General features: G+C 45.3%; 1 long non-coding RNA gene across 2 annotated transcripts; it reads left to right on the top strand.

Annotated features, from left to right (window-relative positions):
• Positions 1-2,996: 2,996 nt before the first annotated feature.
• Positions 2,997-15,739, top strand: LOC111817651. 2 transcript variants are annotated; one of them, XR_002821792.1, is made up of 4 exons: positions 2,997-3,400; positions 5,448-5,653; positions 13,367-13,509; positions 15,505-15,739. It is a non-coding gene; the product is annotated as an uncharacterized LOC111817651 (long non-coding RNA). The 2 variants fall into 2 exon arrangements; XR_002821793.1 differs by lacking the exons at positions 2,997-3,400; positions 5,448-5,653 and adding an exon at positions 7,586-7,691.
• The last annotated feature ends 700 nt before the right edge of the window (positions 15,740-16,439 follow it).

Raw genomic sequence — 16,439 nt, 5'->3', positions numbered from 1 at the left:
TTTACTTTTCAAAAGACAAAATGGCCTCTTTCTTTCTTTCTTTCTTTCTTTCTTTCTTTCTTTCTTTCTTTCTTTCTTTCTTTCTTTCTTTCTTCTTCTTCTTCTTCTTCTTCTTCTTCTTCTTCTTCTTCTTCTTCTTCTTCTTCTTCTTCTTCTTCTTCTTCCTCTTTTCTCAGTGCATTTGGTACAGGGTCTCACCACACAGCTTGGACTCATAGCGATCCTCCTGTTTTCAGCCTCCCCAGTGCTGGGATTACAGACATGTGCTACCACCCCTGATCTCTCTGTGGCTGGCTCAGCGTGCCCAGAGACAGGGCCCAGGTGGCATGTAGTTCTGGGGATCAGACCCCAGTCCCTGCGCTTGCCTAAGCAGGCACTTGATCAGCTGAGCTATCTTACCAGAAAATCTCCTGTTTCTATGAATGGTTTAAGACTGCAAAAATATAAGTGACTCAGCCTAATTTACCACACCATGGGGGCGAAAGAGACCACTGACTCCAATCGCTAATTTTCCCATTCTGCCAGAGCCAAGAACACTGCCTGCACAGGTATTGCCAATTCTTTGCAGGGGACACTGGAACTTGGGTTTTCTAGCTCATCGTGTCAGATGGAGAAGCTTTGCCCTACATTATTTGAACATGAAGTTGAGCAACAGCCTTCGTGAGGAAATCCAATTCCTGGAACAAAACGGAAGAGTTTAAAAACAGATAGGAAGCTCCATGGCTTGTAAGTGGTACTGTGGAAAGCAATTTATTGGAAATGGTGGGGATTTAATCAAGTCAATGAAAAGGATGAGCTCAGTTACAGAGGTCGGATGGAGTTGCCTAGAAGATTCAATGGTGTGAAATACCCAGGTGGAAACGGAGCCTATCAGTGTCAGGGAGGTCTGTGGAGGAAAAGACACCATGGACCTATTCTTTGAATCCTTTCTGGGAAGAGAAACAAAGGTACCAAACCAGGATGGCCCTCCAGGGCCCTGAGCCTTAGGTGGTAGCTCTCACACCCAGAACTGCACCAGACCAATCTGCACTGATTGAGTAACCACACACCCCTCACCACACACTCTACATCTAGCCACTTCTGAAAACAACCCCCACGACAGCATGCAGCATGGGGGACCATCTAGACACACCCAGAACCCCCTACTGTGTGCAGGATTAAGCACAGTGGTGCTGCCATCTGCTTTTACTAAACATGGAGGTAAGATAATGGAGCAGCAAGCAACTTTAGAGGATGCACGTTAGACAGCTTCCCCTGGAAGATTGCAAGCCCAGAAAAGAAATGTTGGCTTCATCAAAATTGTGTGGGCTAAAGCAGGGGCAGGTTGCTGAGTCAGGCGACACTGAGCCAAGCTGTGGGAAATGTCGTGTGAATTTCAGGAGACACTGATTTCCCCCTCTTTCTTCTCGGTTGTTTCCCGTGTCACTTGGACCCTCACTTTTCTTATCTGAAAATGAAGGCAATGGACCAGAGATGTTGCTAAGATCAAGAATGTATATAAAGAGCTCTTGAAACTCAGCAGTTCAAATTTCTCAAGAAATTAGAGAAAGGGCAAAAGACCAACAACATTTCGCATCTGACATCCTGAATAGAAGGCACAGATGGCAAGGGAGGCTGTGAAGAGAAGACTTGCAACATTAGCTAGCACAGAAGTGTAAAGGAAGATGACAAGAAGATGTCACGACACAGCTAATTAGAATGGCTAAAGCAGAGAAAGAATGTGATACCAGCACATGCTGGCACAGATCTGGAGAAACCAGACCACTCGCATGATGCTAGCATGTTTGTAAAATGCAACACGCACATGCGCATGCACACACACACACACACACACACACATCCTACACATGTGCTTACCATATGACAAAAGAAACTTTTCTTTTGTCATCTATACCAGAGAAATGAAAATTTATGCTCACACAAGAAGCTGTGGATGAATGCTCAGAGGAGATACGTGCATAATGGTGAAAATAAAAAAGAAACCCAAACAGTCTAGGATAACTGAATGGCTAAACAAATGGTGCTATATCCATTCCATGCAATAGTGTTGAGAACTAAAACGGAGGGCCGAAGAGATAGCTCAGTGGTCTAATGCACCTGCTTAGGCAAGCTTAGGCAAGAGTAGGGACCGAGGTTCAATCCCCAGCACCACATGCAGCGCCAGCCCTGCCCCCAGGGCAGGCTGAGCCAGTCACAAAAAAAAAAAAAAAAAAGAGAGAGAACTAAAACAGAAAAGTACTGACCTATGCAACCACTTAGGTACAAATCTAAGGAATGGGGCTCAGTGGAGAAAAAAAGAATTCCAAAATTTTATCTACTGCATGATTCAAGTTATGTAACTTTTTTTTTTTTTTTTTTTGGTACCAGGGATTGAACTCAGGACCTTGTGCTTGCCAGGCAGACCCTTATGCTACTGTAATATTCTTAAAGTGACTTCAAGCTTTGAAGATAAGATCACTCGGTGGGGCGCTGGGTGGCCAGAGGCTGGGAGGGGAGGACAAAGGTACATGAATATGACTATAAAAGGCAGGCAGGTAGAGCCTCTCCAATGAAACTAAGATCAGCAGACTCTGTGGATGTCAATCTAGCCGTGATGCTATACTGTAGCTATATAGGGGGAAAGTAGATAAACAACATATGAATTCTTTCTTAGAACTGCATTTAAATCTGATTATCTCAGAATTATTTAAAAATAAGTCCTAGTATCAGAAATAAAGAAAATGAGGGCTGGCAAAATAGCTCAGTGGACTAAGTGCCTGCTCTGGCTAGCATAGGGACCAGGGTTTGATCCCCGGCTCCAAACATCACGCTGTGCTCTTGGGGTGCACTGAGGCAGCGACCAAGTCCAGGCATGGTGGTGCATGTTTGTAGTCCCAGCACTGGGGAGACTGAAGACAGGAGGATCACTACAAGTCCAAGCTGCGTAGTAAGACCCTGTACCAAATACATTAAATTTTAAAAAATAGAAAATGACCTCTACCCTTCAACTCCCAACCATAGGGATGTTCATTTGACAGAAACTCATTTCTTTAAGTGTGTCGTAATTATGTGTCATATGCCAAGCACTGTCCGAGAGGTAAGTGCCAAGTGCCAGGCCAGGAGTGAGCCTTGTCCACAGACAGTTTACAGCTTTCCAGGGAAGGCAGACAGTAAATAAATACGCACCTAATAAGCTGGAAAGGACTGCTGTGGTGTGTACACACTGGGATGACCCACCATGCCAGGGTGCTTAGGGAAGAAGTTCCCTGAAGGAGGGAGGAGATTGGCAGAGACTAGAGAAGAGCAAGAAGCTGCTGAGGGGTGGAGGAAGAGATTATCCCAGGAGCAGGAAGTACACTAAACCCTGGAGTGAAGTACCAGCCCGGGCCAGGAGATAGAAGGGCAGGCAGAGCTGGATCAGGTGAGGCTTCCAGGGCTGTTAGATTCTCCCTGGGAAGCAGAAGGAAGAGAGGGGAAAGGTTTGGGCAGTATGAGAGGTGGCTGCAGCTGCAAGAGCTATAGAACCTATTTTCAGAACCTTGTGATTACAAGAGCAACTCGGTGCTGGAATAAATTACAACAGTGCTTGGGGGAGCATTCTTCTGGAAGAAATTGAGTTGACTGTTAAGGAAGATAAATAACTCACTTCACGTGGGAAAGTATGCAGAAAAGAGCTGGGGTGGGGGGCAGGGGAGGGCTGTAAATCAGGCCAGAGTAGGGAAGCCGGACACAGCTCCTGTCCCTGGTTTCTGGCCTTTGAAGTAGGAAGGGAGGGGAAGGGTTTAGCTGCTGTTGTCACAAGGCTATTTTGCAAGGCTAGGGGAGCATGTGTCAACTGCTGCTTACCTTCGCCACCAAGTGGGATAATAGGACAAGCTTTCAGAAGACAAGGTGAGATTACGGCACCCAAGGAAACATCGCCCAAACACTGACAGAGGTTTCTCCGCCTGCCTCAAAGGCGCACGCGTGGGGTTCTGTAGCCAAACAGCTCACAGGCAGGACAGGTGCTTTACCCTCCTACTCTGCCATCTCCCCAGCTTCAGGCTGGACTCTGTGCGACTGTCTTTAACTATTTCTGGGACCTAAGAACAAATAGTGGCAACGTCAGAGTAGAGAAACATGCAAAAGCCACTGTGGCAGGGGCCAATTGCATGTCATTGTTTATCATCATATGAGCAGCTACGGAGTGCTCCGAGGTGTCCTGCTACTGTCTGGGCAGCATCTCACATATGCTAGGGAAGCAGAAGTTCAAGTGCTTATTGACAAGCCATTGAACAGTAACTGCTGGTCGCCTGGGAATGGATCCCTCGTGCTTCGGTCACTTAGCAGACAGATGAGAGGTACAGGACCCAAGTGTGTGTGTATCTCATATGTTATCCCCTAAGGAAAAAATGGGAAATAATCCTCTACCTGCACTGGACCATTTCTTTCTTTTCTTTCTTTTTTTTATTTTTTTTATTTTTATTTATTTATTTATTTATTTATTTATTTTTGGTATTTAGGACAGGGTGTGCAGGGTGTACAGAGTTTCACTATGTAGATTGGACTCGTAGTGATTCTCCTGTTTTCCGCTTCCCAAGCGCTGGGATGACAGGTACGCATCACTGTGCCCAGTCTCAATTGCTGTCTCAGCGTGCGGGGTGGGGGGTGGAGGTGGGAAGGAAGGTACGGCATGTACTGGAACATTTGTGAGTTGTGCTAAAACTCAGTAAAGGTGAAGTGCTTGCTATTTGGGGTCAGTTAATAATTGATTTGAGAGGGTTATAGAGGAAAAGTTAAACAAATTAGGAGAGAGGGAAAAGGGGATCAGAAACAATCTAGATACATACTCATTACCCCAAACAAATGTGCGTATTATATATTACAAACATATACTAATAACTTTTTAAAAATTAGCAGAAAAGTCAGCAAGATAGCTCAGCAGACTAAGCACCTGCTTAGACAAGCGCAGGAGCCAGGGTCTGATCCCTAGTACTACACTCCTGGACCCGCTGATCCAAACAAAGGAGTCCGGGCGTGGTGGTACATGCCTATAATCCCAGAGCTGGGAAGGCTAAAAACAGGAGAATCACTATGAGTTCAAGCTGCATAGTAAGGCCCTACACTAAATTAATTAATTAATTAATTTGGCAGAGATACCTGCACATGCCCAGATGCCCTAAGGATAGATTTCAAATGAATTTGATGGAAACTATCACTGAAGAGTCCTTTATTCAGTATGACCAGAGTAGAGTATCCTGAATGGGCTAAGGAAATTATAACCTCCATGCCTAGGAGAGCGTGAGTGAAGAGAACATTGTTAGACATTGTATGTGATGTATCTCGTAGTACTTGGACCTCGTTGTAGTACTAGGAGCACCCAACTCAGTCTTATTGACCCGTGGTGTTATCCCTAATTAGAACCTTTTCCCTTTCTCTGCTGTATAAGAATTTTTGTATGAATGACCCACTGTTTTCTCCATTTGCAGGATCTCCAGCTTTTCGCTATCATGGAGCAGGCCACATAGACATCTTATATATATCTGCTCCATACATCTATAAGAATGTTGGCAGAGGGCCGGGAATACAGCTCAGCAGCATAAGCACCTGCCTGGCAAGTTCAAGGTCTTGAGTTTGAATCTCATTTAAAAACAAAAAGGAATGTCGACAGAAACACAAATGAGGACACACACAGGTACCGTCTGTTACAAAATTATTTAGAAGTCAAAAATTAGAGTCTACCAAGAGCAAGTGCCGGGGTGATAAGAACCAGGGAAGACGTGTGTCTATTACCATAGGAGTGGGAACCCCAGTGTCACTGAAGACACCTGGCCTCATCTTAAAGCTGAACATGAGCACATCCCAGAAGGAGTCTCAGTGTGGGCTTAATGGACAGCTGAGCAGGCGATCTACCAGCAAGTTACCCCAGACGCTTTCTGTCCTTCTCATCTTTGTACCCTACCAGTGTCCTTGTGACTTCTCCGTGTTCATGGCCATGGGTTCCTGGCCCAATATTTTCCTTTCTGCCAGAAGTCCCCATCAGTTCCCAAGCCAAGGACCCACCCACCACGCCAGATGTCTCACTGAATCACATCTGTCAGGACAACACACAAACCAATAAATACAAAGGCTTTAGCAGGCCTTGGTAGGAGCTGGAGGTCTGTTTATTGCTGTTGCATTTCCTTCAGAGCTCTGAGAGGAAAATGTGACTCGTTCATACACGATTCAAGAGTTTCTTGGTTCCCAGGCCAAATATGTTTCTATATGTCTTTCTACTTCTTTCACTTTGATACTGGTTCAAATATTTGTTTTCCTACTACATCTTCTTAGATTTTGCCTTGGGAAATCCTCCATAGTACAGATCAAACTTCAGTGTGTTCTGGTCTGGCCCAACCATCCTGCAATCAGATAAGTCCTGGCCCCCTGGGAGGGTAGCTTTACTCAGCTGCTCTTCATTGTGGCCATAACAATGCCTAAAAATAGTCCTGAGCTCCAGCCCCGAGAGCCCTCCTGTGTCTCCTTCAGTCAACATCCTCCTCTGAGCGTTCTGACCTCATTAATTGTCCAGGCCTGTTGCTTCCCAGTCATTTCCTCCGTTTTGGTCACAATCTTGGAAGCTACCAACAGCTGTGGGCTGCATGTGTACCCAAAAGCCATGCATTGAGAACAATTTCTGATGCAACAGAGTTGGGGTGAAGCCCAGTGAGAAATGATTATGCTATGAGGATGAATGGGTTAGCGCCACTGAGGCAGGAGTAGGTCCCTTAGAAAAGGGTGAGTTTGGAAGCCTTGGCCTCTCTCTCAACCTGCCATCTGATGCCTTCTGCTATGTTATGACATAGGAAGAAGTCCCCCTCTCTGTGTCAGCCCCTTGGTCTGGGACTTTCTAGAACCATGAGCCAACTGAATTTCTCTTCTGTTCATCAGCCAACCTGCAATATTCTGCTATAGTCTCACAAAGTGGACTAAGACATCAATTAGCGCTCAAATAGCCCACGAGGGTCTTTCTGTGCTTCCCCTCGTGGTGCTATCCAAAAATCTCTCTCCCATCTTGTACATTTCTTTTATCCATTCATCCAAAGGAGCTTCTGCTGCTGATTTTTATTACTGATTTCCTATCTGTGGCCTTCAGAAACTGATGGCCTTCTCAGTCTTGCCTTCTCAGTCAGAGTCAAACCCTAGGCATTGCTATGTGGGGATTTACCACCTTTGCTGTTGGCACAGTCATTCACCATCTGGCATTCCCTCTGAGATAGGAAGGATGTGGAGGGTGTGACTGGGATGCAGTGATGTGGTCAGCACACCGTTCCCGTGGGCCCTGGAGCACCTATTGCTTTCGCCACTGACCAGAAGCCACCAGTGCAAGCCCGCTTCTTCACTCCAGGGAGGCTTGTGTCTTGGGAATCCAAGGTGCATGGCTCATGGGCTTCCTGGAAAGTGCTTTGGGGGGGACTTGAGAGTCCCACAGAATACCTATAGACTCAGTTTGCTGTGGTCCAGGTCAAGGAGGGGACAGAAAGGACAAGAGGGTAAGTGAGAAGAGAGGGAGTTCAGGCTCCAGTAGCAGAGGTGGAGAGAGGTCGTGCACTGGTCCATGCCGGCTACAGGGTCATCAAATTTCAGAACTGAAAGTGACCACAGGATCTGTCTAATTCAACCAGCTCAACTTACAGGGAGGGAGTCAGACAGACCACAGAGGATGCCAGACTTCGTCAAGGTGGTAGAACTCTCAGGTGAGCAGGAGATGCTTGAAACACAAGGTGTCTCCTTTTCTCTATATATTATGGGCAGAAGGGTGGAGAAACTAAATGAAAAAAAAAAAGGACAGAAATAAAGAAAACTTTTGGCGTAAATCAATCAGTTTATCCTGGGCTGGGGAGATGGTTCCATGGACTAAGCACTTCCCTGGCAAGCGCAAAGACCTGAGTTCAATCCCCGGTTCTGGGGAAAAAAAAAAAAAAATCAGTTTGTCCTGTCGGGAGAAATGCTTGCTGGGTTAAGGCTTAAAAATAATGCAGAAGTGTAACAAAATATGGGCATAATATAATGCAAGGGTCAATGGCACCCCCAGTCAAAATATCATTTTTATTTTACCTTGTTTTTTCATGGTTGATGGGGATTTTCTCTGGTGCAGAGAATAGTGTTTCTCCCCTTCTACTCCTCTGTGTTTCCATTCTAATGTCTCTTTTCTTTCGTAGTGATTTTAAATAGATGTGGTCTATGTTTTGTGTTAAACTTGTCAGAATTCAGCAAGCTCTGCAGAAGGAAAGGTGAGACAGCCGGGCCGATCGCAGCAACTCGCAGGCTTCAGCGTCTCTAGAGAGATGCCTGACGGGGTCTCTGAGCAGAACTCTCCCCCTGATGAGGGGAGGCTCTCTAGGGCATTGTTCCTTGATCTCTCTCATCCTCCTTCCTCTTTGGGGAAGCGGTCTTTAAAATCAAAGTTCTTGCTAAGCATAGTAGCATATACCTGTAATCGCAGCACTGGGGAGGCTGAGGCAGGAGGATCGCCTCAGGTTCAAGGCCAGCCTGAACTACATACTAAGACTGTGCCTTAAAAGAAAAAAAAAAAAATCAAAGTTATTTACTTCTTTTGCTTTAAAGTCATGTACAGATTTTAACATTGCCAACAATACAAAATGTTACATAATTGTCTCCTCCAATCCCCAACTTTTTTCCTTTTTTTTTTCCACTACTGGGAATTGAGCCCCAGAACCTCAGTTATGCTAGGCAAGCACTTTACCTCTGAATTAAAACACCAGCCTTCTTTCATTTTTTTAAATATTGGATCTATCTGCAACATATTTTAATAGAAGGAAAGATGTAGATTTAACTTACCCAGATAGCCACCCTTTGGCTGATGGTACTTATTCAATGTTCTATGTCACCACTAATCTTTCAGAGAAGCTGTCTGTGGAGATACTATTACCATGGGCTGGCCAGATAGCTCAGCGGATTAAACTGCCTGCTTAGGCAGACACAGGGACAGGGGCTCACTCCCCAGTGTGCTGTACTGGGCCTGCCCACTGAGGAAGTGCTGAACCAGTGATTGAGAGTAGGTGTGGTGGCACATGCCTATAATCCCAGCACTTGGGAGGCTGAAAACAGGAGGATCACTACGAGTCCCATCTGTGTAGTGAGACCTTGCAGACCCTGTACTAAATGCGAGAGAGAGAGAGAGAGAGAGAGAGAGAGAGAGAGAGAGAGAGAGAGAGAGAAGCTGTTGCCTAGGGTTGCTGAAGCTATGTTGGGTCTGACAGAGACAGTGAGAAAACTTGCAAAGGTATCCAACTGGCATTCTTATAACCACTGAGGACTCGCACATACTCTAGAACTAAACTTTTCCAGACTCATCATTAGATAACAAAACATTCATTTGTGGTTCAAGCAGCTGTCACTTGAGACTTCCACTTCCTACAGCCCAAAGTATTCCTGCCACATGCCACTGACCAGCATTGTATTTGAATAAAAATCTACCAGGCTTCTGCATCCCTCTTTCTCCTACCTTCTTCCCAAAGTAAGGACCAGCTGTCCTGAGAATAGTTTTAAGTTTTTGAAAGGAAGAAGCAAGCGCTGTGGGGTGCCACCTTGCTGCTCTGAGGCCATTCTGTTAGGACAGGTCCTTTGTCATTTTACCCTAGTCCTAAACACATTATCTTAGCACCTTATCAAATTTAATTAATGCATTTTCATTTTTCTTTGCTTATTAATAATGATACAGATCAGAGTTGCCTCCAAGGCAACCCCAGAGTAAAATCACTTGAGCTTGCCCTTCTGCTGTCCCTCCCTGCACACATAGCTGTCCCCTCAGCCAGATGGTCCATTCGTTGGCAGCTGTCAGTGACCAGGAGGCCTACATGCTTCTACTCTGCTTTGCATACCCCAGAGGTACTCAGACTAGAAAGCACCCACCTATTCTAGATTGCCTTAATTTTACCAACCATTCTTATTATCCTATGAAATATATTATCCTCCCTGTGACTGGACTCCCGAGAAAGGTGATTATGATGCTGTTGCTCTTAAGAAAATCGTGTTAGGGAAGGCCTTTCTGATTGTTATTTCCAGATTTCTCTGATCACAAGCAAAAGAGATCAACTCCAATTAAGAAAAACAAGAGAGCTTAGCGATGTGGCTGGCTGGACATTAGAAAGCCTGCGAAACAGGGAGGCCCAAAAAGCATATGCACCCAGGTATACATAAGAAACAAGACATCACCATGGACTGTATTTGTTAGGTCTCAGACCCAAAGCAACCCAAGAGAGCCTAGGGATGTTTAAGGTTAGATGTTGTGGAGCTGCGTGCTGTGGCTCACACCTGTAGTCCCAGCACTCGGGAGGCTGAAGCAGGAGGATCTTTGTGAGTTCAAGACCAGCCTGGGCTACAAAAAGAGCTCAAGGTCAGCCTGAGCTGTATATCAAGACCCTTTCTCAAAAAAAAAAAAAAAAAAGAAAAAGAAAAGAAAAGGGTATATGTTGTGCATATTCCTTAATATCTGGCTGTCTGTGTCTACAAAAGGCACACATTATTCCAGGGGTGTATGGCCAATAATGTTGGAAAAGGGTGCAGTCTTTAAAGCCCTCCCTCGGTGGGCTGAGACCTAGTTTAGAGTCCTTGAAATGTCGACATTGCAATGGAACCCTGAGAGAAATGTTAAGAAGCACATGAAGGGTGTAAATGGAGCAACGAGCATTGTGAGCTCCCCAAATCCCAGCGGAACCTTGGTGAGCACAGAAACTCACACCTGCACTCGGGCGGAGGTCTGTGTGGTGCGCCTGCCTTCCTGCTGGGAGGCGCGGCGCTCTCTGTATCTACTTTACAATACATTCTACCTGTATCCTGCCACCCCGTCAGCTACCTTTGTATCTTGACTGAATTCTCTCACCAAGGACACGCAGATCAAGGAGTATAAAGTGGCTTCCTGACGATGTCGGGGCCTGGCTTTGTGGTGACCGTGATACCTCATGAATCACACAGGTAAAAGACAGCGCTGAGCCCAGAAGGTGGAAGAATAGCAGTGCTGAAGATCACAGTGACCAGGACTAGCAAACAGGCTCTTGGGGCACTGCCATAGGGTGTCACAGTCAAAAGGGGCATTGATTCCAAGAAGACCACAGGAATGGGGAAGAACGGTTTCCCTGCGATGAATGAGGTGCTTTTGCAAGGACAGAGGAGCATGTACTCCTCAGGTGAGCTATGCTGAGGAATGCGTGGGTGGGGAGAAAAGCAAACTCCATTGACAAAACCTGTCTACGCCACAGGCCCCAAGGAATTATGGGAGCAGTATTTGGATCTACATAAAGGCAACAAGGAGAACTCAGCATGATGCTGTTTGTTTCCCAGGCTTTGAGGCTACTGGTTCTCACCAACTATGGAAAGGCTTGAACTAACATTGGGAAGGTCTGTCGCTGGCGAAGCATTGGCTTCCTGCAGAAGGGGGACAGTGTGGCATGGAGTGAAATGCACTTTGCATGTCCACTGCAGGTGGGTTGAAATCCTCCCAAGAGGAGGCTCAGGAACTGCGGCAGCTCTCTCTGTGGTCCTCGCAGGTGGACTGTGGTCCCACAGCCTAAGGGTGGTCTCCGGTCTCTGGTCCCTGAGCCTCCTCCCTCTGCACCCTGATGCAGCCTCCAGCTAAATGCACCTGACTCAGCCTCAGTGCCTCAGGATAACCAGATTCTCCCCCATGGGAATGAAGGCCTGGCCAGACTACCTGCGTAACTGCTGAGGTAACTTCTTGCTCAGGTCTGGAGAGAGGCTTCTGTCTGTGACCAAGATACTGAAACTCAGCCTGGGGGTGGAACGGCCCATTGCTCTGGGAAGCCTCTTTCTCTTTGTGTAGTCAGCAATTTCCATCTTGCCTTCTCACCCAGTTTAAAATAGAAACTGGAGTCCCTGCCTTCTAAGGTTAACCCTGAGGTATGGGGGTACTTGGAGGAGTTTGGGGCACTCCTCTGGGTCTTCCTTTGGCAGAAGCTACTGCCGCTCCTTCCTGCTCAGGGCACCCACATTTCTCCAAAGGACACACGTGGACCTATTCTTTCAAGACTGATTTCACCATTTTCAGGGCCCACACCACAGGCCATGCGCAATCTGTGTTCAGAATGTACTGGGACTCCCCCAAGCAGTTCCACCTGTGCAAGGCCTTGTGGAGCCTCACAGCTGCCCATGTTGAGGCCAGCCTGTGCTCATCACACCAACCCATCATCACATCGCCAGCAGTTCAAAGACTGGTGAAGTCCAGGAGGTGGAGAGAGGTGGTGGGAGGTGGAGGGAGGGGTGAAAGGAGGGAGGGCAGGGTAAGGAGAAGTAAAAAGAATTAAGAGGTGTAGGTGCACTGATTCCCCATGATGAATGTGATTGTTATGTGCTGAGAACACAGACTAAAATGCTGTGGGGCCCAAGAGCATTCCCCCCGCCCTTCTTCTCATCCTGTTCTTTCCTAAGGTTGTCTCTATGCGCACCTTTCACACAAAAGTCCCAGCATGAAAGAAGATAGTAGGGGGAAGGAAATGTTTGTGACACCGGGGACAAATGATCTTGGGTGGATGAACTCTAAATGATATAGGGAAAAAATGAAACTCTCAACCTGAAAGGTACCTGGGACAAATTCATGTTCTCTAAAACTGAAGAATGAATTTTAGGAACAAATGAAGGTTATGAGCAGAATATATTTATTAGAAGAAAGACAGCTCCTATATGAGAGAGGGATAGGAGGGGACCCTGAGAGGGTGGTCTCCAGGAAGCTGTCTCTTCCAGGGACTTTTATAGAGGAAAACCACATGGTGAGGCAGGTCTACGATGGTGGAGAAGACATGGGAACTCGCTTAGGTGGGCATGAGATATGACAAAACTATGATCAACCAATGAGATTACAAGCACCATTGCTCAGGTAAAGTTGATTGAATCCAGTACCAAATGAGGAAGAGAGTCACATAAAAAGCAGGCAAGAATATGGGACAAGGTCTCTTCCTGTTGGGGGTTGACTCATTTGAGCTCTTTCAAGCTGATTGATACCTATTTAGAATATCCATCCCTGATGCCCATCCCTAGGGAAGTATGTAGCTGTATGTTTCCTCTTTTGTCTTGAGGTGTGACCCATAGGGAAGTGTCTGTCTCTTCTAAATTGCAAAGTCACCCTGTCTTCCATCTTGTCTCCTTGAGGACCCGGCCCTTTTTGATTGCATATATTTCTATCTAATTCAGCTGCCTATAACACTTGTACTTGTCAAGGTGGACACTGTCCTTCAGAGATACAGAACTAATGTTGGATGGATGGATGGATGAATGGATGGATGGACAGATAGGATAAATGGATTGATGGATGCGCAGATAGAAGAATGGATGAATGAATGGATGGATAGAAGCATAGATGGATGGGATTTACTTTTATTTTGTATTTATTTTGCAGTGCTTATATTGGATTCAACTGCCCAGGCTGCTCACCATAGGTTCCAGTATTCAGGAGAAAATGTTTGTAAGAAGGGATTGGGTTTATTGAAGACACATCCTGAAGAAGGTAGCAGGCAGAGGGACTGGGACCTATGATTTGTTGTAAGTAAATTACACTATCTTGCCTCATGTGGTCAGGAGGCAAGGAGTCTCATGACCTGCAGTCAACACCCAGCAGACCCCAGGGAGCCAGTGACACAGGTCCTGTATCTGCCTGAGAGCTGAGAGAACTGTTGTTCTGAGTCCAGGCCAAGACCAAGTCCAGGAACCAGGAGAATCTAGTGTATAAAGTCTGGTCCAAAGTTACTTGGATGGTAGGAGTAGATATATGTTTCAGCTCCAACCAGTCAGGCAGGGAAAAGAAACATTCCCTTGTTCCACCCTCTGCTTCTCTGCCAACTTCCAATGGACTGGATGGAGGCCACATGCATTGCAGGGGTAGTTGGCCCAGCTAGGGCCTCCCACTGAAATGTCACTGTCATCCAGAAACATCCTCACAGACACCTAGTACTATATTTCATCACATGCCTGGGTATGCCCAGCCCAGCCAAGTGACACTAAGGATGGACCATCACAAGCTCTTCTCCTCACCTGTCCTGAGATTCTTTCCCATGGTAGAGAGCGAAACCTATCAGGAGCTCCAAGACGAGGCCTAGGAATCAAACCTGCCACCACATATTGACCTCTGCCTGCCCACCTCCCTCTGGCACTATCACTGCCACTGATTCCCTCTCTGTCCCCGACCCCTGACCTTTCTCCTGCTGTGCTGGGTAACAATCCCTCTGGCAGCATGGCTGGGCTTTCAGATCTCCTTGAGTTTAATAGCTTGGTGCAGGGCCGGGTAGATGGCTCAGTGGAATAAGTGCTTCCCTGGCAAGCACAAGGGTCTGAGTTCGATCCCTGGTTCAGCCAAAAATAAATAAATATATAAAATAATAAAAATAAATAAAATAGCTTGGTGCAATAAGACTAGCAGACAATCTGAGGCCCTCCCTCTAGTTGCTTTCAGCAATGCTCTTCTCCACAGCAACTCCCTGAGGCCAGAATGTGCCTTTCCTCCTTCTGTCCCTCCCTCTTTCCTTCTCTCCCTGTCTCCCTTTCTTTCTTTTTCTCTATGTCTTGTTCACTGCTTAACCCTGTGTGAGTAACTTAACCTACTTCACAGTGCTGCTAGTTTTGTGTCTCACCTACTCCTCTGTCCAGACTAAAAGAAAAATTGAACATAAATCCTGTTGTCTTGATCACTCACTTGCTTCTAAATGCATCCAGGGGCTTCATAGGGTAGCTGTATCCTCAGTGTCACAGTTGGATGGAGAGAGAGAACGAGAGAGAGAGAGAGAGAGAGAGAGAGAGAGAGAGAGAGAGAGAGAAGAAAAATCAGGTAAGTACTAATATGACTATACTGGGAGACCTCAATACCCCACCATCACAAATAGGTCAACTGAACAAAATCAACAAACGAATTCCAGAGTTGAACCAAACCTTTGAACAAATGGACTCAGTTGATGTCTACAGAGTGTTCCACAGCATAACAACAGAATGCATATTCTTTTCAGCTCCACCTAGGGTGTTCTCCAGAATAGACCACATACGAACTCATAGAATATGCTTAAGTAAATGTGAAGGGATTGGAGTTACTCCATGCATATTACTATGGAAAGTCACCCAAAGCTTGGCCTCTGACAAAGTCACCTCAAGTTTGGAGAATCTGCAAAGCAGAGCTCACATGGATGTGTCTCCACAACCCCCCTGAGAATTGTTAGGCTTATGATTCACATGAAAGAGAGCACACAATTAATCACCTAGGGATTTGGCACAACTTAATTAAGTGCATAAATTTCTTATAGAGGTTGACTCTTTGTCGCCTACCATGTAAACCTGGAGAAAGGCCCAGGCCTAAGCCAGGATCATTCAACAATAACAAGGAAGTTTAGAGTCAAGATCTTGAGGCAGTATGAAAGTGCCCCTGAGAGCAGAGAGTTTCAATAGGGCAGAAATAGAACAGAAAGAACGATGTTTGATTAAGTTTTCCTGACTACTCCTAGTTTATACTGCGTACTCATATTCATCAAAATTTAAAGTGTTTTTTGCTTATAGATGAAAACCACATCTGTTAATTTCGCATGGAAAAAGCTTATGGAATCACTCATATATAAATACAGGCTCCTGATTTTGCTCTGGGTTGAAGAGAAACACTCTTCTTCCCTCCTAACCCTACTGTGTTTCTCTGAGTCTTTCTTCTTCGCTGCCCGCGTTCCTCTCTCCTCAGGTTGTTGTTCCCTGGAAGCTGAGGCTGGACCTTGGCATATTACTAGATCATAGTGCAGTAAAATTGGAAATCAACTATGAAAACAATAATATGCTGTGTATTAATTATTGTAACTGTCCTACTAACCTGCTTTGAAACTGTTTCATTGCTATTTTTTTCTCATTCCAATGAATAAAAAATTTTTTCAAATTGGAAATCAATAACACAAAATTGCATAAATGTATGGAAATTAATAGCACCCTGCTGAACAACCAAAATGTCACAGATGAAACTAAAGAAGAAATTAGACAATTTATACAGCTAAATGATAAGGCCAATACAACATATGGAACATAATGAAAGTGGTCCTATGAGGGAAATTTATAGCAGTGAATCCCACATCAGAAAAACAGAGCAAACACAAACAAATAACCTAAACCTCAGGCATCTAGAAAAAGATGAGCAAGTTATACCAAAAACATATACAAGGGAGGATATTATAAAGATCAGAGCCAAAATTAATGCAATTGAGAGTAAAAAGACAGTACAAAAACACAAGGAATCAAAAAGTTGGCTCTTTGAAAGATTACATTAAACAGACAAATACTCAGCCAACCTTATGAAAAGCAGTAAAGAAAAGATTGAAATTCATTCAGTTAGGAATGAAAGGATGAGATCACAACAGATCCAAAAAAAATCTAGAAGATCATCAATATCTACTTGAAGAAGCTGTACTCTAAGAAGATGAAAAACACAGAAGAAATAGACAGATTCCTTGACACAT

Source organism: Octodon degus, unplaced genomic scaffold (genome assembly GCF_000260255.1).
Source record: "Octodon degus isolate 3935 unplaced genomic scaffold, OctDeg1.0 scaffold00005, whole genome shotgun sequence".
Lineage (NCBI taxonomy): Eukaryota > Metazoa > Chordata > Mammalia > Rodentia > Octodontidae > Octodon > Octodon degus.
This window is presented reverse-complemented; position numbering and strand designations above follow the sequence as displayed.